This window comes from Equus quagga, unplaced genomic scaffold, assembly GCF_021613505.1.
Source record: "Equus quagga isolate Etosha38 unplaced genomic scaffold, UCLA_HA_Equagga_1.0 HiC_scaffold_100_RagTag, whole genome shotgun sequence".
NCBI classification, from domain to species: Eukaryota; Metazoa; Chordata; class Mammalia; order Perissodactyla; family Equidae; genus Equus; species Equus quagga.
This window is the reverse complement of record NW_025791950.1, coordinates 58374-84805: the sequence shown is the minus strand read 5'-3', so window position 1 is coordinate 84805 and position 26432 is coordinate 58374. Positions and strand designations below refer to the sequence as shown.

Here is a 26432-nt window from a genome sequence, read left to right as displayed (position 1 = left end):
AATGAGATGTGGAGAGGACTTTGATCAAATGGGCCTTGCTAAGTTCCTACCTGTCTAGCACACTTGGTTGATATCATACTGTAGTTACCTATGGTGAGAGCTCCTTCCTGGAACAGGCCTTCTATCTCAAATTATTTTAGGCATTTGGGGGAAGGTCAAAGTTTCTTCCTTGGTCTTTTTTTCTTAAAAATACTCAAGCCAAAGAGACACATTTCTTTTTAGGGTAGCAAATTCTGCTCCCCTATAGGCCCTTCCTTGTCTAAGTGCAATATCCCATTCTTTCTCTAGCTTCTAGGAGAAATCCAGTCACACCAAATGCACTGAATGTGTCGACTCACTGTCCCATGTGGAGGGAAGGGAGGCCCACTATCTTCCTGGCTTCATTCTTCTCCACTGTTAGAGTTCCTTGTGGCTCTGTGTCCCTTCTAAAAACCCCTGTCCTCAAAAAGTGACCATAGGGGCATGGTCTTAGCTGTCTGGTATCACTGCTGCCTTGAGAGAAAATAACCTGGCTTTCTTACCTACCACTCTTGGAATTCAAGGAGGCTTAATCTTTATTTCTGGTCACTGCCATTAATCACGGCTTACAAAGCTCTGCCTTCAAGTTCTCCTGCCCCATGGACACAGTGTCTCTAACAAGAGTAAAGAGTTTTAAAACAATAATGAGCACAGGTGAAGTCCAATTTCAAGGAATTGTCACCAAATAGTGAGTCCCTCTAGGACAAAGTATCTTCCCTACTCATGCTTCTACCTTCAAAACCTAGCAGAGTTCCCGGCACAAGGTGGCCATTCATTGAGTTCCTTGAATAATAACACTATAGGGAATTATTTCATAAAGCAAAGTATCTTCTTTAATGGGAATGATAAACTCTACTTCAAAAGTGATTATAAATGTGTATTTTTGTATTTGGGTATTTTCTCAAGTATGATAAGATGAAATGGACTTAATTACTCAGAGGGAAATATAACCTGGATCTCTTCCATATGGAGGTTAGCTGTGAATTTCTCTCTGGAGAAAAGGTCTTTGCCTGGAAAGCAACAGTAGGTCGGGGGCAAAAAATCTGCTCTTGTGTCATAGACAAAATTGCGAGAGGTCCGCTCTGAGCTCCAGGCAGCAAGCCAACATCCTCATGCCTCCTGATGCTTAAAAACCATGCTCTGATTCTTATTTGTATTTTGTTTCCAGTGCCAATGCTCCTGGGTCAATATGCTAATGTGAAAATTAGTTGCATACATTTGCATTTTGTGCACATTCTTGACTCCATAGAGGCAGAATTAAAATTAAACAGGGTTTTCTACCCTTTCACTAGTCTAGTATGGTTTTAAAATTCTACAAAAGATTCTATTTTTCTTCATTGTTCTCAAACTCTTTGAAACTGCAGAAAAGATAATGGGGCTTAGTAATTATCAGCTTAATCTAGTCAATGAAAAAGAAGATTGGATTTTCTTGACATGAATTATTTAATCTACAGGTAATTTTCATTGGTTCTTGGACTGTAGTCCACATACCCAAATTGGGTAGTTGGAAGGAAGGCCCATAAATTTGTAAGGGGAAAAAAAAAAGTCAAATATCTTTATTTCCCTGAAATTTAGCATTCTCTTCAATTATATATATAGGCAGCCAACTGCAATAGTATTAACAGTACCTGGATCTTTGACTTCAATAGAAATTATAATTATTTTAATATCACAATGCAATTGTTCCACCTATCTTAAAATGTCATTTATTCTAGTCATGACTTTTAAATTCTATTATTAGACTTTCCACTAGTTCTTGTTATTTAATATGCTAATAAAGAAACACAAATATTACTATATCACAAATTGATTTTTTTTATATTTAAGTTACTAAATTTCAGTATAATTCAGTTTTTACTTCGTATTCCTGTGCATTTCACTTTCTGCATGTAAAAACATTGACCTGAGAGGCCGGCCCCATGGCCAAGTGGTTAAGTTTGCATGCTCCACTTCTGTGACCCAGGGTTTCACTGGTTCGGATCCTGGGCATGGACCTAGCACCACTCATCAAGCCATGCTGAGGCGGCATCCCACATAGCACAAACAGAAGGACCTACAATTAGAATATACAACTATGTACTGGGGGTGGGGAGGGAGGCTTTGGGGAGAAGAAAAAGAAAGAAAACATAAAAATAAAAAAATAAAAGCATTGACCTAAAGAAGGGTCCATCAGCTCATCAGATGGCCAGCAGGATCCAAGGGAAAGAAAAGATTAACAACGTGAGAAATACCTATTTATTTGTCAATACCCCCACTTTTTTTGTGTGCGTGTATCTTTTGTTTAGCCACAGTCCAAGGCTTCTTAGCTCTCTCTCCTCAACACGACCCTCCAGGGCCTTCAGTTCTTTGCTGAACAGTCCTAATATGCCTGATAATACTCAAAACTCAGCAAAGGGTTTCTAAAGAGGAAAGACTTCACCCAGGTCTGACTTGATGCTCTGAAAAAGAGTCATTGCATTTTAGAATGAGATGATATTTAAAAAAGACATATGGCCTAAAGTCTGATCACTCTATAGGCTTCTAAAAAAGGCAACCCCCTAATTGGGCCTCTATCAATTCCACATCTTTAGGACAGATTCTAAATTTAGAATCACCTTTTCACTTCCTTTAGAAGGACAAAAGCCAGTTTAAATAGTATGTCATTGCTCGATGAAAAATAGATTGGAATCATTCTGACTTACTGTGTTTGCTCCTTGTTAGGGCAAAGCTGAGGTCAGGGAGCAGCTGGCACACTGCAGAGTTTCGAGGGGGTTTTGTCCTGCCTAGAGTGGGTTCCCAAGAAATAGGGGCTTCAATACACTGGCTTGATTCTTAAGTGGTGGCTAAATGTGGTTGTACTTTTAATTTTTTTCAGTCTGAAGATTTATGACTGCAGCAATGACACTCAAATTTTAGTCTAAATAAGGTTTATTGAGGAATAAAACATTGAAATTCTTCTCTTGGCTGCCCGGATAGTGTGGAGTGGTGGGTGGTTTCCTTGCTGGGAGAATATGGGTGCTGTCACCCCACCCAAGCCTGCCAGCTGTCAGATCAGCATCCAGTTCTCCTGCAGCTCTGCCTGTGTCATCTGAAACGGACTTCCTCTGTTGCTGAGTCATCACGGTGTGGAGGATCCAAATGCAAAGTCAGCCTCTGGGGCCTTCAGTATTTCCCCAGCATGTTTTGGGGGGCAGACTAGAGTCACGTACAGGCCTTATGCACAACCACTAAGTAGGGAACATCTGGGACTATGAACCCCACTCCTGCTTTTCAAGGTTTCTCTAGCCTTTTAGCGTCCCCCTTCCTCCGGCATCCTGTGCCTGCCTGCTGCTCTTGCCCTCCCCAGTGGCTGCTATACTTGTTCACAGTATAGTATTTACAGGTCAATGTGACCTTCATTAGGGGATGGCTATCAGCTGGAAGAAGCAAGGATTTTAAGGGGATAAAATTCTTAAAGTGAACTGCCAGTGGTGGGTAGTGAAACCTAAGAGTTCTCCTTGCTAGGCTTATTTTCTCCCTAGTTGACACTACAGTGATCAAAAGGAAGATTATTTTTGGTGGGCCTGACCTAATCAGTTGAGCCTTAAAAGAGGGATTATAGGCTGAAAATAGAAGTTAGAGAAAATTTAGCTCCTTCTGGCCTAGAAGGAAACAAACTCCCATGTTGTAGAGAGAACTACACCTGGTGGGAAACAGCACACAGCCTTGAGGAGCTGAGAGCCTCAGACCTACAACAGTCCCAAAGAATGGAATTCTGCCAACAGCCTGAACGAACTTGGAAGAGGAGCGGAGCTCCAGATGAGAACTCCAGCTCAGTCAACATCTTGATTTCAGTCTTGAGAGACCCTGAGCAGAGGATCTAGCTAAACTGTGCCCTGACTCCTGACCTGCAGAGACTGGGTGATAATAAATTGTGGTGTCTGAGGCTCTGAGTTTGTGGTAATATCTTTGCATAGAAATAGAAAACTAATACAGCAGGACTCCAGAGAGTCTTAACTTTTGTGTGTCATGGACCCCATGGGAAGTCTGGTGAAGCCTATAAACTTCTGCTCAGAATTAATTTTTAAATACTTACAATAAAATACATACAGTTACAAAAGAAACCGCATTTATTGAAACTGAGTAGTAAAAATATTAAAAATGTATCTGGGTCAGAGGAACATATGCACTTATTTGTTAACGCATTAAATAATAAGACCTAGCAGTGATCTGAGAACTACCGTAACATTGAAGAAATAATGAGTGCAAACCCTATTTTGAGACATCTGTAGCAACAGGGAAGCAATATATAATTACCTGTAATATGTATGGGTTTCAAGACTGCTTCTGCTCTTATGGTTGGTTGCCTTCATTCATAGCCAAAGGAAATGCTAAATTTCGGATAGAGGTTAGTGAACATAAATAGATATTTTTTTCCATCCCAGTACAGGGACCCCTACCTTCTATCTAGGTTAAGAACCCCAGGCTGAGAAAGTTCTTGGAAGGCTTCCCAACCTCCATATTTTCTGAGCTGGTTTCACCTTTCTGAGCGCTTCCCAGCCAGTTCTCTCAAGGAGAAGCACTGACATTGGACCCTTGTTCACACCCTCAGGAGGGCCAGCCCTCTTGTTTATCCCCAGCTTATTTTTCTTTAATTATGAGGATTACTTGATCTGCATGTGTGATTCATGTCTTTCTGATTATGCAGAATTAACTGTAATAGAACACAGCTGCACCAAGATCAACTCTGGGTGTATCTGTCTGGGTTTCCAAATGTCTGTGTTGTAAATGCCTTCCTGGGGGAGGCTGAAGCTCATAACTCGAGTGGCAAAGCCAGAGTTCCAGGCCGTGACCCTCCTTTAGTCTACACTGCCCATCCCTGCTCCCTTCCCTTCTCTGCCCTCCCAGGGTGGGCCACAGGTGTGTGCTTGTGGAACCTGCTTTCTACCCTCTGCTCTCTGCGCTGTCACAGTTAGAAATGGATGTTCTCTCTCTTGGCTGTGCTGTAAATCAATGTAATGTGTGTTTCCCAATCGTTTCTTTACTTCTTTCTTTACTCTTTACTTTTTCAAAAAATTGCAAGCATGTGGCTTTAAAATTGAAAGAATGCTTAAGAGCTTATGATACATTTCTTCCCTCTCTTGTCCCAACTCCTGTTTCTATTTTCTGTCCCCCTGTTGGTTACTTCTTTAACTTTACATAACATATCTATTATTTCTTGACTTATTAACTTTACATGAAGTCTGTTGACTCGCTGTTATGAAAGATGGGGGTTTAACTCACTTTACTCCCATTTCCCATCTATGGTAGTTTTATTGTCTTAGCTCTATTGCTTGCCTTTATCATACCTTTATTGATGTCAGCTTTAGCACAATATCTGCCCACTCTTCCTTCTGCTTTTCTGTTTCATTTTCTTTCACATGTATATTTGCTTTCATATTGTCAAGCTTAGCATTATTTACTTTCTCTTCTTGAACCGAAATTACATCTTCAATACGTTCTCTATAGATTAATTTTAAAAGTGAGAAATTAGCAAATACCTTTTGTCTAACTTTGACTGTCGAAATATGATTCTATGCAGGGCCAGGTGGTGGCTAGGACCACAGGTCTAATGTGATGACCTCCTGGACCACTTGAGGAAGAAAGTACCAATCGGCAAGTTCATCCAATTCTCGTATTATGTATGCCATCATGTCTAATTTTTGTTTAATGTTTTGATGAACATTATATGTGGATTTTTTTGTTTGTTTTGTGTCTCTTTGAGTTGTCAGCTGCTTTTATTCTTTGGGGTCTTCTTGACAAAAGAATAAGATGACTTCAGCCCCAAATTTCATGGACCCTCCTCAGGCCAATTATTTCAGAATTTCTGTGGCTGGAGCTCCAGCATCAGCTTATTTCATGCTGAGGTATTCCTAAATAAAAACTAAATTGAACCAGATCAACTTGAGAGAAGAAGGACAACCATTGCGGGTATAGATCCTACCTGAAATATATTATTTCCCAGCTCTAGCAATAAGGGGCCCAATGGACTGGTTCCTTGGGGAAGCACGTCAACATTTTCTATCCGGATATTTTCGATGAAGCTCTATCTCCAGTAATAGTGGTAGCGCATGCAACTCAGACCTAGCCTATCAGCATAGTTCCCTCTTCCTTTAGGAAGGAGGTATAGATGACCATTCCTGATTCCACTGCAAAGTTTTCATAATATAAAAAATAAATTATTTGGTAACCAAAAATCAACAGTGTTTAGTCTATAGAACCCCAGAACTCAGGTCCTCCATTTTGACACAATGCTACAATGCTCCATTCTTCAGATGATTCCTGAATTTCTTTTGAATTTCTTTCGGCAAGAAAACTTCTAGAAACTGAATCTGCACTCTCAGTTCATTTAGTGGGCTTATTTCCTAAACCCAATTAATTTCTGTTGCTGAGGTAGAGACTTACTGTTTGGATCTGAACACTGCTGTCTGTTTTGTAAATGATCCCCAGGCTGAAGTGAAACAGAACAGTTAATGTATTTTTGATGAATATTAAAAATTCATGAAAAAAATAAAAGTGTGATAAATATTCAAAGGAGCTGGTTTTGGCTTCCTTGCCTTAAAGTTATTTTCTCTCTCATCCTCTCTCCCTTACTCGACAAAGAATATCGTGAAACTTCTGTGTCTTTCTACATTATGGAAAGTCAATTTGATAAGAATGCTGTTATGTCTGTAACCTGTCAGGGGTAAATTGAGTAGAAAATTATGCAGTACTCTGGTAAAACCAAATGTTAATATGGAAATTCTCATTAAAAGCCCTAAGAAGCTACAGATGTTTGAGTAAATTCTGCTGATTGCTTTGACCTGACCTTTCTTTACTGCCCCCTTATGCAGTGTACTGAAACCCTTCAACTGATCTCACCTCATGTTATCAGTTTCAGACCAGGAGGCTCTTTCAGAATCATCAGCAAAGGCATTAACTCATTTTCTCTCCAGCTTCCCCTGTTCTGTCCCCCCGCCTGCAGGCAACAGCTCTCTGGGCAGTGCTGGGAGCAGGAAAATGCAGCAAGCTTCTCCTTCAGTAAGTAGGACATCCCATTCAGGTCATTCATGCAGCTCATTTTAAATAAATTGAATCAACTTATGCCTATTAGCTGCTTGTCCTTGAACTAAGATAACATGAGATGTTCAGGTATCACTCAAAGAAGGAATTATGAGGCTGACAAAATTTGCTGAGTACTCCAAGGCCAGTTTTTCTAGAACTTCACTTGAGTGGGACTGGAGAAGGGACCTTCTGTTGCTCCTAACAAAACAGCATGTTAACTATTAACAACGTGCTATGCCCTTGGAGAAAAGCCCCAGAAAGTTAGAAAATTGAGAATATTTTTCAACAGAGTTTTATTTTTGTCAAATGGGTGAGGCACCATGAATGAGGTTAACAGATGGTCCTCATCCTAGGAGATGGGGAATGCCCAGTCCTTTTCCAGAGGACCTCTTGTCACGGAGATTTGACCTCAACAGAATCAGCAAATCAAGTGAGTCAATAAGCATAATTCATATACAAGAGTTACATGAGGAGTAACCGCAAGATTATTTTATTAAAGAAGGGCTTAAATTTAAATGAACTAAACCATCTCTGAGCTTCCCTTCTCAGATAATGGATTTATATTAGTAATTTTTCATGCAATGGCTTTAAAAGCAGGTGAAGTCTCATTGATTTAATTCAGGCTTTGCCTTTGTTACTATGGTAGCTTACCAATATTTTAAGTTCCATTCCCTGTCTGGGCACATGAGATGATCTCAGTTTCCTGCCCCCTTCTTGTTAGGCATGACCATGAAACTTGTTTGGCCAATGAAATGTGAGTGGAAATGCTGCGTGTAACTTCCGGGCTGCATCAGTTGATTCTTGATGCTTGACTCTTGGGTCCTTTCTTCCCCGTGCCATGGAAGCAGAGATTGGCATGGAGGGGCCACAGGATTGATGCTGCCTGAAAGGAGAGTGGCCCTGACTCGTGGATGATTTAGGATGAGTGAGAAATAACTTCGTATTGTGCTAAGCCACTGAAAGTTTGGGGTTATGCAGCATAACCTAGCCTAACCTTATTGAAACAAGATTTGTGTTCAAACTCTCTTGAATGAGGCACTTTAGAACCACTGTTTCTTTATTTCCAGAGCATTTGTCCTGATTATTCTTGGTGGAAGCTCTTAACTGTTTTCTAAAATAGACTGTCACTTGGAAGGTCGTGAACAGAAGGGTCCAGATGTTGACCCGCCACTAGCAGACCAGTGTATCATTCACGAGTTCCTCTAATTAATAGAGAGGAGTCATATGATATAAGCAAAATCAGGCTTCGCACAAGGCTGTCTTGGGATGTCTGCTTGTGATTGTTATAAGAAAAGAATGCCTTATTTAAGTGACATTTATTAATTGCTCTTGGCTACTCATATTAACTCACCTCTACACTGCTGGTGGCTTACAGGGATAACCTTGATGTGAGTAGTTGATTCAGAAAGGCCTCGGTGTGATATCAGTTTCAGGCATACAGACCTCCTTTCAGAAACATTGAGGTTCCAAAAGGCAGATGCCAAACCCAGTTTTGCATAAATCCAAATGAACCCCATCTACCTCAATAGGGTAAAATTGCCCACTTCTGCTATGACTCAGGCTTGATTCTTACCTATGAAATTTCTTAAGTTCACCAAAAGAAGTGAGTTGTTTTAGCAGTCCCTAGAATTTTAATTCCTTGAAAACTGGGAATACATTGAGTAAAGCAGCCCCATTTTAATAGACGTGAACATTTAATGTTTAACAGGCCAGACTCTCTTTCCAAATTGGAAGGGTTGGGGAAGGGGTATATATTTGGTTGTGTTTTGCGTGGTACTTCATAAATTACTTGTTAGAATAAAGAACTCTTAAAATGTAGCTATAGTGTTTCATCTGACCCTCTACCATGGAAGTTCTATTAATAATGAACTTAATGCTGATTTTACGTTCTTTCCTATAGGAAGGAACTCTTGACTTTCCTTTGAAGTGTATTCAATCCCCTAAAGCTTGATGTTTTTGAATTAAATAGCTATTGGGTTGTGAAGTGGGAAGGGGGATAAAACTGAAATATTTTGCTAATGGCTCATGGAGGTGGATGGGGTAAGGATGAAGCTTTGAGCAGGACTCCATCACTGATAGATAGGAAAATGTCTGAGCTGGAGGGAGGCTCTAGTCTGCGTCATTTCTCCAAAGCCCTTATGGAGAGGGATGGGCACACTCATTCACCCTTCCTTCTTTATTTGTCTCCTTCTGCTTATCTCAACTCATTTGGAAAGATTGACAGACCCAAGGAAGATGCAAGTCTCCTTCACTTGTACCTTGTTTAAAATTACTTTTGAAGTGACTCGGTCTATTCTATTAGGGCTATTTTGTAGATATGACTTCTGATTGATGGATACAGTTCCTACAAAATTTCTCCTGCTCCTTGATTTCTCCTCCATTATTTTCCTGGAGACCATTTGCCTTGCGCTTTTCCAAGATAGCATGCAAAGCTATCTTGAGGTGGCTGGTCTCTCATTAACCTATTAAAGAGTCTTGTGCCTGATAATTTTTAGGTTGCAATCGCTACTTTTGTAGGTCAAAAACGATTGAATATCAGAAATTTCATATGGTTCAAGTTATATTTGCTGTGGCTAGAAATTCATGGAGAATTTCAAGAACACCCTATATATATGTGTGTGTAAAGAGCCTACTCTTTGCAATTTTATTTTCTGTCCTCCTACAAAGGAAACAGAGAGGAGATAGAAAGGAGTATCATCAAGATGGTCTGTAGACAAGGCACGACGTTCTGTACATTGTGCATCGCTCATCCCACCCTGGTCCTGCTCCAGGCTGAGGGGTAATGAGAAAGAAGAGCAAAGGAGAGGAAGAGGTGATGGTTTATACTTGAGATCCAGCCAGCCTCAGGCAATAGCTTTATTCTGATGGGCCTCTGCCTCCCAATAATGAAATGAGACTAAGTTCTTCCTACTTTAAAGAGTTCTCTTGAGAGAAAATAGGATAACATAGAAGTATTTTATATTTTATACATCAGAGAAGCAGGACACATCTTAGACATCTGTAAAAACATTTGTGAAGTGACTGTAAACTTTTCTCTTATTTCCCACTCCTCCACAGAAAAACAAATCCAAAACAACAATCACAAAACCTCACGGGTCTCCAAGTCTCCTTTGACCATGCATCCATGGAGAAGAGAGAAGAGCATTTAGGAGAGAACAAATCAAGGGGCATGAGAAGCTAGGATGCCTACTTTTCCTCCTTGCCTACTCTGCTGCAGGAACTTTGTGTTAGCTTTTTAAATCCTCACAACTCCTCTATCATGTGGATATCAATATCCCATTTTACAGAGGAGGAGACTGGCTGACAGAGGGAATATAGCTTGCCCCAAGTGGAAGAGCTTGGTAAGCAGCAGAGGAATAGACCAAAGCCAAGCTGGCTGACTCCAAAGTTGTGCTTCTTCCAAAATGATATGCAAATTCCCATGTGGATCCAGGCAGGCAGTGGATTTTGTGGAAACAAGGAAAGCAAAGGGTACTAGGTGGGGGCAGGAACTTATCTGTCCACAGCTTCTCTGACAATCTATCCGGCTCTTCTCTGTGAGTCTTTCTCTAGCACATTAATGAAGCCATATCCCTGATGGTCCTCCAGGAAACACTGGGTAAGAGTGGGAGTGGAGGGGGTGGGAATATTGTCTGTCTGCCCGTCTGTTGCCCTGTCCCACTTGAATAAGCAGGTTACCATGGGAGAGAACTTACAAGCTTCTCTATATGGCCCTTTGAGAGAAACACCATTTATAAATGTCCCCAAATAACGACACAGAATATTATAGGGGAGAGAGCATAGTTTTGGGGGCCAGGTAGCTCTGCCACTTAATGTTTGTGAGATACTGGACATCTAAAAATGGGAATGATCACACCTACTTTGTAGAATTGCTCGAATCAGCGATTCTGCCTGTCTGTCTCTCTCTCTTTTTCTTTGGTCTCAGGGCCTCTTTCACACTTAAAAATTTGTTGGGAACACCAAAGAGCTTTTGCTTAGTTAGATATGGGTTATATCTACTGATATTAGCCATGTTAGAAATTAAAACCAAGAAATCTAAAAATACTTATTAATTTATTTCAAAATTATACTTCATCTATTACATGTTAACATATACTTCTTAAGAACAATAACTATCCATTCCTAAAAACTTAGTGAGAAGATTGGCATTGTTTCACAATTTTCCAAATCTCTTTAATGTTTGGCTTCTCCTATCTGCCTCTGCATTCAGTCTGTTGTGATACATTGTTTTGGCTGAAGTGTATAAAGAAAACCCAGCTTCAAACAGATTAATAGTTGGACAAGTGCAGACCTTGTGGATCCCCTAAATAGTGAACTCTAAGGGTTCTGGTCATACACTTGAAGAATAGCTCCTGTAAAGACTAAAAAGAGTGGATAAATACAAAGGATTTCCTACAGTGCCAAGATTCAGAGAAGATAGATGTTCGCTAAATAGTATGAGAAAATGTTACCCCCAAACTTCAATGTACCTACATACCTATGTCTAAGAAGTATGTCTCAAAAGAATATATATACCAGGTGAATAGACATAGGTATAGTTATATAGATAGATATCACAGCCAAAGACGTGAATGAATGGGAGCAAACATACATGCACACAAATGAAGCTTTGAATTCCCTTGACCACCCTTAATCCAGGATATTGGCACCACTTTGCAAATTATTTTCACACCATTCTTTTGCCCATATCCCTCTTACTTTCTACCTTTTTTTTAAATTGGGAGGGACACAGTTTATTGGTCTGACCAATATGGTACCAGTAGTGGGCATTGCCCAGCACCTCTCTCTGTCATGAATTCCTTTCCTCCTTGTCCTGGGAGCTCATGACCGAATCCCAGAAACAAATAAAACTTCAAACGCATTCACCAGGGCAAAGTAGAAGCTATTTACCCTAAAGCCCCTTCTCAGGAATGAGAGGAGCCTGGAAGAAGGACATCCCCTGCACAGGGTCCTTAATCTCAACCCTGGAACCAAGAAAACGATTTGAGTGGTGATTTTTTCAATTCTCCAAAGTATAGTCCGTATAAAATACCATTCTAGGTGCATAGGAGGGAAGTTAATAGACATACACAACACTAGCAATAAGCACTAAAGCTTAACTTTCTCTCAGCACCACATGGAAAAAGATTGGGCAACTTCCACTGGCCTTCTGTGCCGTCAGCATCTCCTTGGCATTGTCCTTGGGGTCCTCAGAGTTTGAAGTGTGAAAGTGTCCTATAAGATAATTTGTAAAAGATGTGATTCCTGATTTACTGTTATTCATTTTTGTTTGTTTTGAGTTCTTCCTTGACTTTGGATTGTCTTTAAGAAATAATCAATATTTCGTTATAATCCTTTTTCCCATTTTAAAAAAATCTAGCAGTAATTTGTATACAGTAAAAGTCATTATTTTCAGTGTACAGTTCTGTGAATATTGACAAATGCTAGAGTTGTGTAACCACTACCAAAATCAAGATACAGAACAGCCCAAACACCCCTCAAATTCCCTCATGCCCTTTATCGTTAACTTTTGTTCCCACCCACGGCCCCTGGGAACCACCGATCTTTTTTTCCACTTTCTGTAGCTTTGTCTTTTATAGAATACAACATTAATGGAATTGCAGCCTTTTGAGTTTGGCTTCTTTCATGTAGCATAATGGATTTTAGATTCATCCTCATTTTGGGGTGTATCAGTAATGGGTTCCTTTTTCTTTTGGGGCTGTATTCCATTGAAGGGATGTTCCATCATGTTCATTCATTCCCGAGGGGAGGGACAGTTGAGGTGTTTCTACTTTGGGGCAATTACAAATAAAGCTGCTATAAACATCTAGATATATTCTGTGTGTGTGTGTGTAACTTAGATTTTCATTTCACTTCGGTTGCTGAGTTATATGGCAAATGTATCTTTATAAGAAATTGTCAAGCTATTGTCCAAAGTGGCTCTACCATTTTGCATTCCCACTGTCAATGAATGAGAATTTTAGTGGCGTTTTATCCTTGCTAGTGTCACTCCCCCGACACCTCATCCTAATAGGTACATTCATACTTTGATTTTTGAGGTCTCCATTTTCTACACTCTTAAAAAAGTCACAAACTAAAGAATATAAAAATAACAGGTGGGCAAAACCACTGTGGAAACAATTGATAGAATAACTAAACTAATGAAAAAATATCAAATCCTGAAATTCTCAACATGTAAACAGAAAACTCTAAATGAAGTATATATACTTTGATTCTAGGTATAATATTTACCTAAATATTATGTTTTGAAATCCTCTTGTCCTCACAAAATTTTAAAAAATAATTTAACATTGCAGGGCTAGTAACTCAAATACTAGAGGTCACATTAAAATAAGTATAAAGTTGATGCCTTTTCTAAGTATTCTTCTGATGCCACATAAACATTCTTTTAGTTAATATTGTTTTAAAATTTTTGATGGCCAGCAATTCCAAATAAGTGAGTTTTTAATGATGACTCTACGTTCTGTAGTTGTTTAGTAACATTGTCAAGTTTTAAATTAGAATTTCTATTTTTTAAAAAAACAGCTTTATTAAGATATAATTCACACGCCATGAAATTCACCTATTTAAAGTCTATGAGTCAGCGGTTTTCGTATAGCTGCAGATTTGCAAATATAACACACTCTAATTTTTCTATTTACTTTTAAAAACAGCAATGGCATTATATTGGGGTGCATGATTCTTGATCTTTTTTTCAGAGTGTGTATGTTGTTGCCCACATATTAAGATTGTCCAGTGATGAGAAATTCACAGCAGCAAGGATTTAATTTTCCCCAGGAGTTAAACGTTTCAATGATTAATGTTAAGAGCCTTTTGCAGCTAAATTGATGGACAGTATCAAGATAAATATATTGATAACATTTTATTTGGAACTTAAAAGCTGTGAAGCTTATTTTTAATAACCCAGTAATTGAGTTGAAATTAAGTTAATTAAAAACTCTTCTTTGAAGTAAGCAAATTTAAAAATGATGAATGGAGAAGCAAAACTTTATTAGGTTTAAGAAAAGCTTCATTTGTTTTTCATCTTGTATGTCATGGTTTTTCAAGTAGCATCATGGCCTTAGACTCTGTAGGTCAAGTTTCTTTCGTTTGTACATTTGCATTCAGGCCAGTTTCCACTAAGGATGTTGATATATATGCATCTGTCCAAAGTTGGGGGTATTATTTCAAAATGTCTATTAAATGGATTTAACAAATCAACTGAAGGTCACCAAACTATTGGTACGTATGAGATCACATGAACATATGCAGGCAAATTTTGCCAACTGGTGTGTCTTCATTTTAATTATGGCAGAATATTATCCCCCTTTCTACAAGTATTGGGGGCCCCATGGAGTATCTCAAAAATGCTCATAGAATGGGCCTCGGCTCACAGTCTTTACCTGCCTGAGCTGCTCCTCACATCCTCCTCCCCCATTACTGCTCTGTAATGAACTGCTGACCACTAAACAATATCCACCAATGACCTGGCTCTGCCCTAACCTGCTCATAGACTCCTTCCTTCAGAACTGGTTCGGTAAAACATTCTTCTTCCCTTGGTTCAATTCTCCTGCTTGGACCTCAATGTTTCACAGAGTTTATTAGGGCTGCAATTTATCCAGGGATCCTTCCTCCCTGGGTTCTCACATGTGCCAGAATAAATCCATGGGCCTTTCAGCCCCCTCTGTTGGGTCCAGCCAGCTGCAGTCTCATCATCCTTAGCAAGCGTTCCCTTAGGGCCCTAACAATTCCATCTTCCTTTGAGATTCTGTGTGCCCTCTTTATGCTCCTCCATGCCACCTTCCAGCCCACTGCCCCACCTCAACCATACATCCCACATCCCAGGTCACTGTCCCACCTCAACTGTACACTTCACCTCCCTGCCCACTGCCCCAACTCAACCATATATCCTACATCCCAGGTCATTGTCCCACCTCAACTGTATACCCCACCCCCATGCCCATGGCCCCACGTCCATCAGACTTCACCCCCCACCGCCACTGCCCCATTTAATATACATCCCACTTCCCAGCCCATTGCCCCACCTCAACCAGATGTCCCTCCAGTCACAGGCACTGCTGTAGGTGCCTGAAGGGACAGAGCTGCCCTCTTGTATTTTCAAAGGAGCTGCTTTCCCTGCATGCCATGCAATGACTTCCTGAAAATAGAATCTGGGTTGGTTTTGCCTAAATTCACAAAAGTATGTCCGAAGCCAAACTTGAACCCAGACTGGGCCACTTCGACAGGAACAAGAAGAGATTTGGAGTTACAGATGCACCAAGACCAACTGCCTGTAACTGAGAAGATTTGGTGAAATGTCAGCTACAGAGACAGCTATCTGTATATCCTTGCCCTGGTCTAACATTTTAATATTAAATAGTGTTTGGCTTAATCCTTGAGATGGCAAATGAGTTACCTACGTGTACCGGGGAGACCTGGCTATGTGGAGGAACTTGGGCTTTTGCCATCCCATTAAATATTTTTGAGGTAGCTAAAAGTATTTTAACATGGAATGTGTCATGGGACATGGGATTCTGCCAACTTGATAACTGAATGGGAGGTTGATGTTTATTTTAACAAAACCAAATCCCCTTTTGACAAGTCTATTTTTTCCCATTATGAGAGAAGAATTGCACTTTGTGACACCCTTCAGAAGCAGGCTGTCGCCCACTCATTTCTGACTCATGTCTCCAGCTGGTGTTCCACCCTCCTGTACGTCCCCCACACTGTCGCACCCAGAGGCAAAAGGTAGAACTGCCACCACAACTTCACATCTGAGTTCCTTCTTCTGGTTCTGTACAACTTGTAGGTTTGCACAACTCTCTGGTTGTCTGTGATTGGTTTTCAAAAGCAACAGCAACAACAAAAAGGGAGATCCATGAAAAAGTGGTGCATGGAAGTACCTTTCCACATCTCTTCCTCTGTTCGGTGTAGAGGATATTTGTAGGCTAAAAGAATTCCAAAGAGAAGATATATTCAAATTATTTTTAAGGTAGCATTTGCAAATTCAATTTATTCCTTTTACCTTAGCTTTTAATTTAAGCAATGGCCTCTGAAGAGTATCAGTATACAACCCAGACACTTCTTCCCAATGCACCTGGGATGGCCATTCATTTATCAAATTTGTAGATGTGTCAAGTTCTGCCTGGGCGCTGGGAAATTCAGGAGTGAACAACACAGATGAGGTTCCCTCCTCCTGCGGTCAAAGAAACAATAAAGACATAATCTGATAAGGCCAAGAAGAGAATACTAGGTAGGTTTGAGTATGATGAAGATTCTAGCCTTTAAAAGCAGCTCCCCAGAGTGTCTCGAGTTGAATCCAAGCATTCAGGGGGCAACATATGCAGAGCAGAAGGAAACTTTGTATTCTGTTGGCAAAGGCTGGGAAGAAACATCAGGGAGGAATAATGCAAAGCCTGGTCTAATTCCATGAGGAAAAGAGTTTCCACGATCTCCTTGGCATCTAACCCTGTCTTTCCACATCTTCCCCCTTGCCTGGCAGCTGAGCAGATACCATAGGAATGCTGGGTGGGTAGTCCTCAGGGAGGGTGCTGTTGAACCTTAGAGACCAAATCCATAGAGGATTACCCCATTTTACAACCATGTTTTAACTAGCTTAATAATGATTTGAAGAGAATTTCCTTGAGAAAATGTGAAAATTGGAAGAGGGTTGCCTGTTTCTAATTATCAAAGGCTTTCAACTCGAGAGCTAGGAAAAAGTTATTTTTCATGCATTTGTAAATGGAATGTTCCAATGGATGTTCCAATGCTGAAACAGCTATTCTTTTATCTACCCCCTGCTAATATCTCCTTGCTATGATAGACTTTCCCCCCGCACAGACAATCGAGGGAAAGTGATTACCTAAAATTTTTCCTACTCTTCTCTTTGTATATTTTTCTTGCCTATAAAATGTTCTATAGGCATATCCTCAAGACAGTTCATTCCCTACACTTTACACTTTGCATATGCTCTACATTATGGAGGGTCATCCCAACTTTGATCTACTCTTCAATTCTTAGCCAAAGCCACAAGCAGAAAAGGTGTTAATCAGGGGAACCCTTGCAATCACATTCCACTTGATCTTATTGGCACATTTGTCATTGTAGTGAACTGAATGGTGGCACCAAAAGATATATGCAGGTCCTAGTCCACAGAACCTGTGACTTTGACCCTTTTAAAAAAAAAAATCTTTGCAAATGTAATTAATTTTGATATCTCAAGATAAAATCAACTTGGGCTTTAAAGCCAATGAAAAATATCTTTGTAAGAGACACACAGAGAAGAGGAAGAGGCCAAGTGACAATGGAGGCAGAGACCAGAGTGAGGCGGCCACAAGCCCAGGAAGGCCAACAGCTACTGGAAACTGGAAAAGGCAAGGAATGCAATCTGATATCTTGATTTTGAACTTCTGGCCTCCAGAATTGTGAGAGAATAAATTTCTCTTGTTTTAAGCCACTAACTTCGTGGTAATTTGTTACAGCAACCCTAGGAAACTAATACAGTCATTATAGGTTGTAAATTCCATAAAAGCAGGCCTAAGGAATGGGCCCTAGAATGTGTCCTATGCACAGAAAGGGGCCAAATGAATGTGATTTGATCAGGCCAGTTTGAGAATGGAGCTAAGTTATAAAAGTATCTATTCCAGAAATATCGCTATTTCTAGTATTCATGTGGCATCTCCAGCAAAATAGGGACAGCCATTTTTCTCTGTTAGAAGAAAAGATCTGAAGGTTTTTTGAGAGCTGTTCAGTTAGATGACAGCAATCGTACTCATGGGAGTCTGACAGCAAACCAGGAGATTAAATGAGGCCAGTTTACACCTACATTTTTCCTGCATGTGTTCCTCTCTTCCTACACAGAGATCTCCTTACATACAAAACTCAGTTTCTCACCCCAGTGCTTAGTTCCTCTCAGACTGTCTCATCAGCACCAGGATGCTGTGTGGATTCACCGTTCCCTTCATGCTGAAAAGAAAGCGACCTTGGAACTCTCTGGCACTTGAGCCGCTATAAATTTTTTGCATTGCCAGAGAACAGCACAGGCCAACTGCAGGGAGCGGTTGTTTATTTCCCCAAATACTGATGAAAGGCTGGTGTCTTGTGGTAATTCAGCTTCAAATTTGCCAGAAAAAAAGATTCCTTCTCACTCCTCAGTAATAAAACAGGGTGGCAGGGAAAACACAAAGACACCGAAAGAAACATTCATCAAGGTGTAGATGCTATCTCATGAAAACAAAATATACCAAGCCAGTGACACTGAATCACAAGGAGCTGTTTGAGCTTGCTCTCCTCACTTGGAGCGCCATGTGCAGAATGGGCGATGTTCTCAGTGTAAGGCTGCATCCTGCCAACTGCCATAAACAGTCACATGCAATAAAATGAGAGTTTCTTCTTCCTCTGTCCTTCTTTCTGGAGTACAATTTGATCCCACTTTGGGCCTTTGCAGAACCCCAAGCCTGCTCTGGGGTTTAGAAAGGCATCAGACAGATGACATAGCTCAAGAGTTACCTTCAGAGGCACAGAATCTAGCCCTCTTCCATTAGCCAGGCTCTGGGGGAGGGCAGCAGTAGAGTAGCATGTTTCTAAATATGCTCTGGGAAAGCCTCCATTAATACGATTTATTTCAAATGCTTATTACAATCCATACCCTTAGAACACAGCGATGAGGATGATAGCATAGATGAATAATTTTACCACATCCTGATTAGGTTTTATTGAAAAGATCCTCCTTAAAGCTGGTGGGACTAGACTGCATTTGGCAGAATGACTTGGAGATATTTCTGGGTTGAATGCACGTTTACACTTCCTTAGCAGAGCCAGCCTAGGAAGTCTAGCAATTTTAGAGAAGTCTCACACTCAATAACACTTTAAAAAGTTTATTCATTCTATAACTATGAATAGTGCACCCACCATTTGACCAGAAGGATGTATGTGCTATGCAAGATAAAGAAAAGTATAACACAAATTTCCATCTGCCACACTGTACAATCTACTCGAGAATAACGGGGGTACTTTCTTGAAAAGTTAAAAAAACATGCGAGAGCAATCACAAAGCAGTACCTAGTTAGTCGTCTGACGAATAAAACAGATAATAAGTTGTATGTTTATAGGGGAGAAAGATGTGGCAAGACGATTTGTAGGGTAGAAGGAGCCTGCATCTTGTTTCAGGCAACTTGAGTTCAAACCCCCTTTTTTGCCTCTTCCTAGCTATAGGATTGGGACCAGGAGGTTTACAACCTCTGTGAGCTTCAGCTCCATCAAGATGTCTATGCCAGATTCTCAAGGTGTTTGGAAAATGAGAGACAGTGTATATGAAACATTTTGCACATAATAAGTCTTCACGTGTATTGTAGCTTCATTTTTACTGCTTCTTCACTCCTATGGCCCACGTTTTCCTAAGAAGGAACACTCAAATGTTGATCAGATTCTCATGAGGTGTTTCAAAGTCTCTTGTGATATACTACATGTGGTGAGTGAGGAACTGCTGATTAAAGAAACAAAACATGCTAAAAAGAGGATTCCTATCATCCAGATGGTCCAAAAAGATGGTCGAGCTTCTGATTTATCATAGAGCTAGTGGCATTCATAACTGGGTCCCAAATTGAGGCCTCAGAAAGGATCTTATGTGGAAAATTTCCTTCCCCAAATCCAGATCTCACCTCCTTGGTTATGCTAACTATGTTTGAGCACTAAATTAGTTTTAAGATTTCTGGTACCCAGGAGAACAATGGAAACACAGCAGAATATATAATTTTCATTGACTGATAAAAAGAACATGTGGAGTCTTTCTGGAGATTAAATTCTAAGTTTTAAAAGGTGTAGTCACAAAGGAATGAGACTAAATGTATAATTTGCATTAAAAAATGTGCTTTATCTCTTTGCTTCACAGGTGTGGCTTCCAGCTCTGCTAGCAATGGTTGGGGGTGAAGCAAAAATGTACACACCTGGTGGATATGACCTTTAGGGCATTATGACTCAAGAGGAAACCTGGGAAGATACAGATGTGTGTGTCTGAGAATGGAAAGAAATGTGAACAGCATTAGCATATGAGAGATAAATGGAGAACAAAGAGAAAATAGAGAAAACAAAAGGAGAATCTGTCTAGAGTGGCTTCCATTAAGAAAAGTTTTATAAAAGCATCAGATATGAACAGCAATGGAGGTCTAGAGATTGGCGTAAGGCCAATGACATTGGTCTGGATGGTATGCCTAAATTTAGGATGACTTTTGTGACAGAACGGATTGAGGTGAGCCACTGCTTGAAGTATGGGTGAATGTAAGAAAATTTGACCCACTATTACAGCCAGCCATTGATACATCTGCATTCATCCACAAAGGAATTTTCTTTCTCAATGACCAAAGAAAGTATGCACAATCATTCTTGTCATGGACAGGAAATAGAGAAGTCCTTGGAGGAGACTGTCTGATGCTTTAGTTCTCATACTAAGATCGCTTTCTATTATATAAATTATTTTGCAGTTGGATGTAGAAATACTATCTTAGGGAAGTCACAAAGTGGTCAGATTTCTACATGAAAAAAAGAAAGGAAAAAGTCCAAAAGGAAAAATCATTGAACAATGATACTTCCTCACTGTTCCGTGGGTAGAACTGATAAAAAATCGCCCACTGTGAAAAATCCCTTGTATGGCCTTCTCCTCTGGCAGTCTTGCTGATCAATTCTTTTTATTGATACATTCACTGCCAGTTAACTGTGAGGAAAAAAAGCAAACCAATGTGTAGTTTGTTTTACCTTTGGTTCTGACTTGTGAGAGGTTAAAAATACTCAAAATGAGCTGGTCCCCCTTTAAGGCAGTTCTCTACCCTGACAGTCCATTAGAATCACCCAAAGAACTTTTAAAAATCCCTGTGCCCAGGTCCATCCCATTCTCAGGGTAGGATCCAGGCACCAATGTTTGAAAATCTGCCTATGTGGTTCCAGTGAGTAAACAAGGCTGAACACCACTGCTTTAAATGATAAGCTAGTAAACCAAAAGATCAGAGCGAGGAAATGAGATACAACTAGAAGTAGCAACACCAGTAATAAAGAATGGAGCTGACTGAAAATCATGGTCATCTTAAGAGGTGGAGTGCATTTCCCACTCCTTGAATCTGGACTGGCGTTGTGATTTATTTTGGTCAATAGAATATGGTAGAAGTGACATGAGGTGAGCCTCCGTGCAGCTTCTGCCTTCATTCTTTGGCATATTGCTCTTGCCATGTAAGGAAGCCTGGGATAGACTACTGAACCATGAGAGACTACATGGAGAGATGCCCAGTCAATAGGCAGCATCAACCTCTAGACTCGTGAGTGGGGTCATCTTGGATCATCCAACTCCAGTAGCCCATCTAACACTTCATGGAGCAGAAGTGAACCATCCCTTCTGAGCCTGGTCAAATTTTCTACCTATAGAAATATGACAAGAAATAAATGGTTGTTGTTTGAAGTCATTACATTTTGGAATAGTTTCTTATGCAGCAATCAATGTAAAGATATAGGAAAGAAAAATTTGAAGCTAAACTGTCAGATGAGTCTGTGGCAGCCAGCCTCCAAGTTAGTCCTCAATGATGCCCACCTCCTGGCATTCAGGCTCCTATGTTGTCCCTTCCAACATTTTACCAGGGCTGGTCTGTGTCCCACAGAATATTGCAAAGTATGGTATGTGACTTCTGAGGCTAGATCAAGAAGTTTATTGTGGCTTCAGCCAGCTGCCTTTCTCCCTCTTGCATAAAGATTCCAGATACAACACCATGAGGATGCTCAAGCAGCCTATGGGAAATTCTGTGCAGTGAGAACCTGAGTTATCTTGCCAATAGCCGTGTATGTGAGCCATCATGGAAGCAGATCCTCCAACCTCAGTCAAGCTTTTGGATGAACACAGCCTCTACTAAGTTTCTGACTGCAAATTTTTGAGAGACCCATACAAGAACCACCAGCTAAGCTGCTCCCAAATTTCTGACCTGAAGAAACTATAAAAAACTAAATGGTTTTTATTTTAAGTCACTAAGTCTTGCGGTCATTTGTTATGCAGCAATAAATAACTAGTATAAGGTCCTTTAGTTTTGGATGGATTCTACCAGAGAGAATAGGCCTAATGTGTCAAGTTAAAGCACTTGAGGGGAAGAAGGGTAATTCAGCATCTACAATTAAAGGTCGGGATATGGGGTCAATGGCATGGTAGTGAACTGGATAAGCAGTGCTTTGCAGCCCAGTTTCCAGGGGAACTGGAAAATGGTGTATTTATTAGGAGCGCCAGGTGGTTATCCCAGGAAATGACAATCCCGCGGAGGAACAGAATTCAGTCCTGTCGGAGGTGAAAATCTGCCACTGGAAGGGTATTTAGGAGCTTCAGTTATATAGATTGGAAAACTGCAGGTTGATGGGCTGACCATTATACACACCTCCAGGGAACTACAGAAGCCACTTATAGCTGAGAAAAAGAAGGACATAGAAATTCGTGTTAAGAGGTGATAAAAAGAAATGTACTATTTTTGGACCAAATACAGCTAAGGCCCAAAGTGAAAAAGGAAAGGGAGTTGGAAAATGAGGAGAAGGATTATGCAACAGAAACCAGGAAGGAGAAAAAAAAATTTAAACAAAATTTAAAATGGAACAAAATCTAAAAACAATTAGCATTTTTTTAAAAAAGTAAATAAGTTAGGAAAGTTTTTATCTTTCTCTCTTAACTGCTATAATGATCACCAAGCATGTCACAATCTGCAATAACAGCAGGAAAATTAGGAGTAAAATGTGCATGTAAGATGAAACTGAATCATTTCAAAGAAGGATGCTAATATGTAAATTTCAGACAGATTGCCAGTTCCTGAAAGCACAGCCTAGATACAAAGTAGAGTGGAGAAGACAGGAGAAGTGCCAGCAGCTCAGCAGTTAATAAGTAGAGGTGGGTGAGCAAAAATAAGTAAACATTAATTCACTAAAATAAAGGTCTCTGTGCTATGGAATTTTATTTTGAGACATGACTCTTTATGATTGTCTTATCCAGAAGGAGTAATTAATGGCTGAATGTTGAAGGAAAGCAGATCCAAGGGGAGATTGTTGGATTCCCCACCTCACTTCCCAGACACCCCCAAAATTGTGTTGGTCAGGGGTACAAATTTTCAGTTATGCCAAATGAATAACTTCTGGAAATCCAATGTACGGCAATGTGATGTTAGTTAACAATACCGTACTGTGTACTTGAAATTTGCCAAGAGGGTAGATCTTAAGTGTTCTCACCACACACACACATATGCACACACATGAAAGAAAAGGAAAACAAAAGAAGATGGTAACTATGTGACATGATGGCTTTATTAATTAGCTTGATTGTGGTGACAATTTCACAATGTATACATATACCAAAACACCAAGTTGTAATCTTACGTTTATACAATTATTACTTGTCAATTATACCTCAATAATGCTGGAAAAAAATGTATTGTAACAAATGGCATTCCCATGAAATAGACTCCAACAGAAAAATTCCAAGAGGGCATCTAGGAATAAATGAAGCCACAATAAAAATACATGAAAAAATAAATTGGAGATGAAGGCAAGAAAGATAAAAACAAAAAGTAGTTACAGGAATATGCATCAAAGGAGGGATTAATCTGGTTAGCAGAAGAATATTTATTTATATTTATACTTTTGAAGCAGTAACACAATTACTAGTGGAAAAATCAATATTAGACTTCAGGATGTCTGACTTCAAAGTCTGTGCTTTTAAACATTATGTGATGATACCAAACAAAACTGAAAAATAAGCTGGAAACAAAGACAAACACAGAATTTAATGCATTAAGAAATAGAAAATGTGCAATATATACATATATATTCCAGAATTGTGTCTTTGAATAAATCAGAGACATAAAACTCTAATACATAAATCAGAGGAAAAAAGGAAAAAGTAAGCATACTCCAAATTAGAAGAACAAAGAACTAGCCAAAAATCAGAAGACATTAAGAAAATCATAATGGGAGAGCTCGCTCAACTATACAAATAAATTTGGAAGCCCGGTTGAAATTGAAAATATGAATTATTACAAATTCACTTGAGATAGACAAAAACCTTAGTAGAGCACTGGCCATAGTCGAAAATGAAACAGTTGTGAAAGCATTGTAACCAAGGACCCTTTGGGACCAGTTCAACTGATCTCATCTATCAGCAGAGTAATTAAGAGTTGTCTTTCAGGAACTGAGAGTTCCCTCTTGTCCAGTTCAGGCTGCTGGAGACCACCAATCCATCAACTAACCCTGTGCAAATGCTGGATAAACTACCTTTTTGACATCAAGAAGACAAAAACTCCACCCTCAGATCATGGTAATGCTGCCGTTTTGTGAACATGTGCCCTATGAAGAGCCATGAAGCTTGACTACGCTTGTGCAGATCATCAATGCCCCACTTCTCCATACTTCAAATCATCTATCTCCACCCTGCCCTGCCCTTTATCCCATAAATTTTGCCCCAAGCCCTGGATCACGGACACAGATCTGAGAGCATATGCCCTTGTCTTTGTGCAGATTAATCTAGCAATAATACTGTTTTCTTTTCCCAAAGGCTGATGCCATAATAATTGTTTTTTTAATGAACATTAGCTGAGAGAATCTCAATTTTGTGGTAACAGTATTCTATAATAAGCCCCTGAAAACAAATGGCAAACCCAGATATTTTCACAGGTTCAATTTTGTGAATATTTCAAGTAATACATAAATCCAACCTTACTTAAACTGTTTCATAGAAGATAGAAAGAAGAAAGACTTCCAAGTATTTTTCCTTTAGTCGGGATAACTTTTATGCCATCCTCCAAAGAAAAGTAAAATTAACACATAGAATCACACAATGACAGATGAAAATCCAGTCTATCATCTGTATAAAGCCAGGGTGATCCCTTTAAAAGGTGAAGTAGATTTTGCTTCTCCTCTGCCCAGATTTCTCCAATTTCCCTGTAAAATCCAAAGTCCTTACAACCGCCCTCAGTGTCCTCTCACTCTGTTCTAGTTACATACGCTATCTGCCGATCCTAGGACTTTTTCCCTTTGCTGCTTCTTCTGGAAGAAGCTTCCCCCAGATATTCTGATAGCAAATGCCTTCCTTCAAGTCTTTGTCAAATCTCGTCTTTTATAAATAAAGTCTGCTGTAATCACCCCTGATCATTCTATTTAGATTAGCAACCACCTCCCATTTTCACGCTGGATTCGCTCTTCCTGGTTTGTTTGTTGGCTTTGAGAGCACTTAGCACCTTGTACCACATGATGTAGCTGACCTGACTGTTGTTTGTCTCCCCTACCAGAATGTAAGTTCTGGAAAGAGCAGTCATTTTTATCAATTTTGTTTGCTGATGTATTCCAAGCACCTAGGAATAATGTCTGGAACACGGTAAACTCCCAGTATATATTTATTGAATTAATTGATTATTTCTTTAAAAATTTTATTTATTCAGTTATCTTTTTTCTCTTTTTTTGGGAACTATTATATCTATATACTGAATCTCCTGGATTGATCCTCTAATTTTCCTGTCTTTTAAAAAACATTTTTCATCTTTTTCTTTTGGTTTTACTTTCTGGGATTGTTCTTGAACTTTCTCCTCTAGCCTTTGAATGAATTTTTAAAAATTTCTGCTATTTACGTATTTTTAATTTTCAAGGACTTTAGATTGTTTTCTGATTTTCTTTTTTATATAGCATTCTATTCTTATTTCCTAGATGTCATGTCTTCCCTTATCTGTCTGAATATATTAAATGCAGTATTTTTTTTTTTGCCATTTTATAATTATAGAAACAGACAGGAAACTTATAGTGGTCAAAATCTATTGGAAGTAGGAGCTAGTTGATGATAGTCTTTAATTTTTCATTTTATATCCTTTGGTACTATTTGACTCTCTTACAATATGCATATATTACTTTTTATAATGATATTATTATTATTAATAATAATAATGAGGAAGAAGAAAAGGAGGAAGAAACGCCATTAGATAAGGACTGCAAATTTTGACCAGTACATTTATAATGCTCACACAGCATCAAGAAAAAGAATATCCTTTATATCATCATGGGCCCAGACAGAGAATTCCGGTTTCATCAGGCAACTTAATGTCCCTCTGCATTCTATAGCAGTTCTTCAATGCATAATTTAGAGTCCTTGTAATGACTTCTGCTAACCAATGTGACTGCCCCTCATCATGGTATCTATTGCAGAGTGGGACTTTGATGAAGGATTTCAATGTGATCTGGACTCTTACTCATCTGTAGTTATGCTACTTGTGTCTTGCATGGCAATCTCAAGTCCCTTTAGCCTACCAGGCAGCAGGCTAAAGGGTAAATCTTTCAGTTACCCTTATTTGGTAGTTTCTACTTTGTCTAATGGGCCTCGGAAATGACCAGTTTCCTTGCATAAACCT

General features: G+C 39.5%; 1 long non-coding RNA gene across 1 annotated transcript; it reads left to right on the top strand.

Moving 5' to 3' along the window:
• The first annotated feature begins 3746 nt into the window (after window positions 1-3746).
• LOC124231861 (uncharacterized) lies at window positions 3747-22997 on the top strand. The gene is made up of 2 exons (XR_006886707.1): window positions 3747-5657; window positions 19928-22997. It is a non-coding gene; the product is annotated as an uncharacterized LOC124231861 (long non-coding RNA).
• Window positions 22998-26432: the final 3435 nt, after the last annotated feature.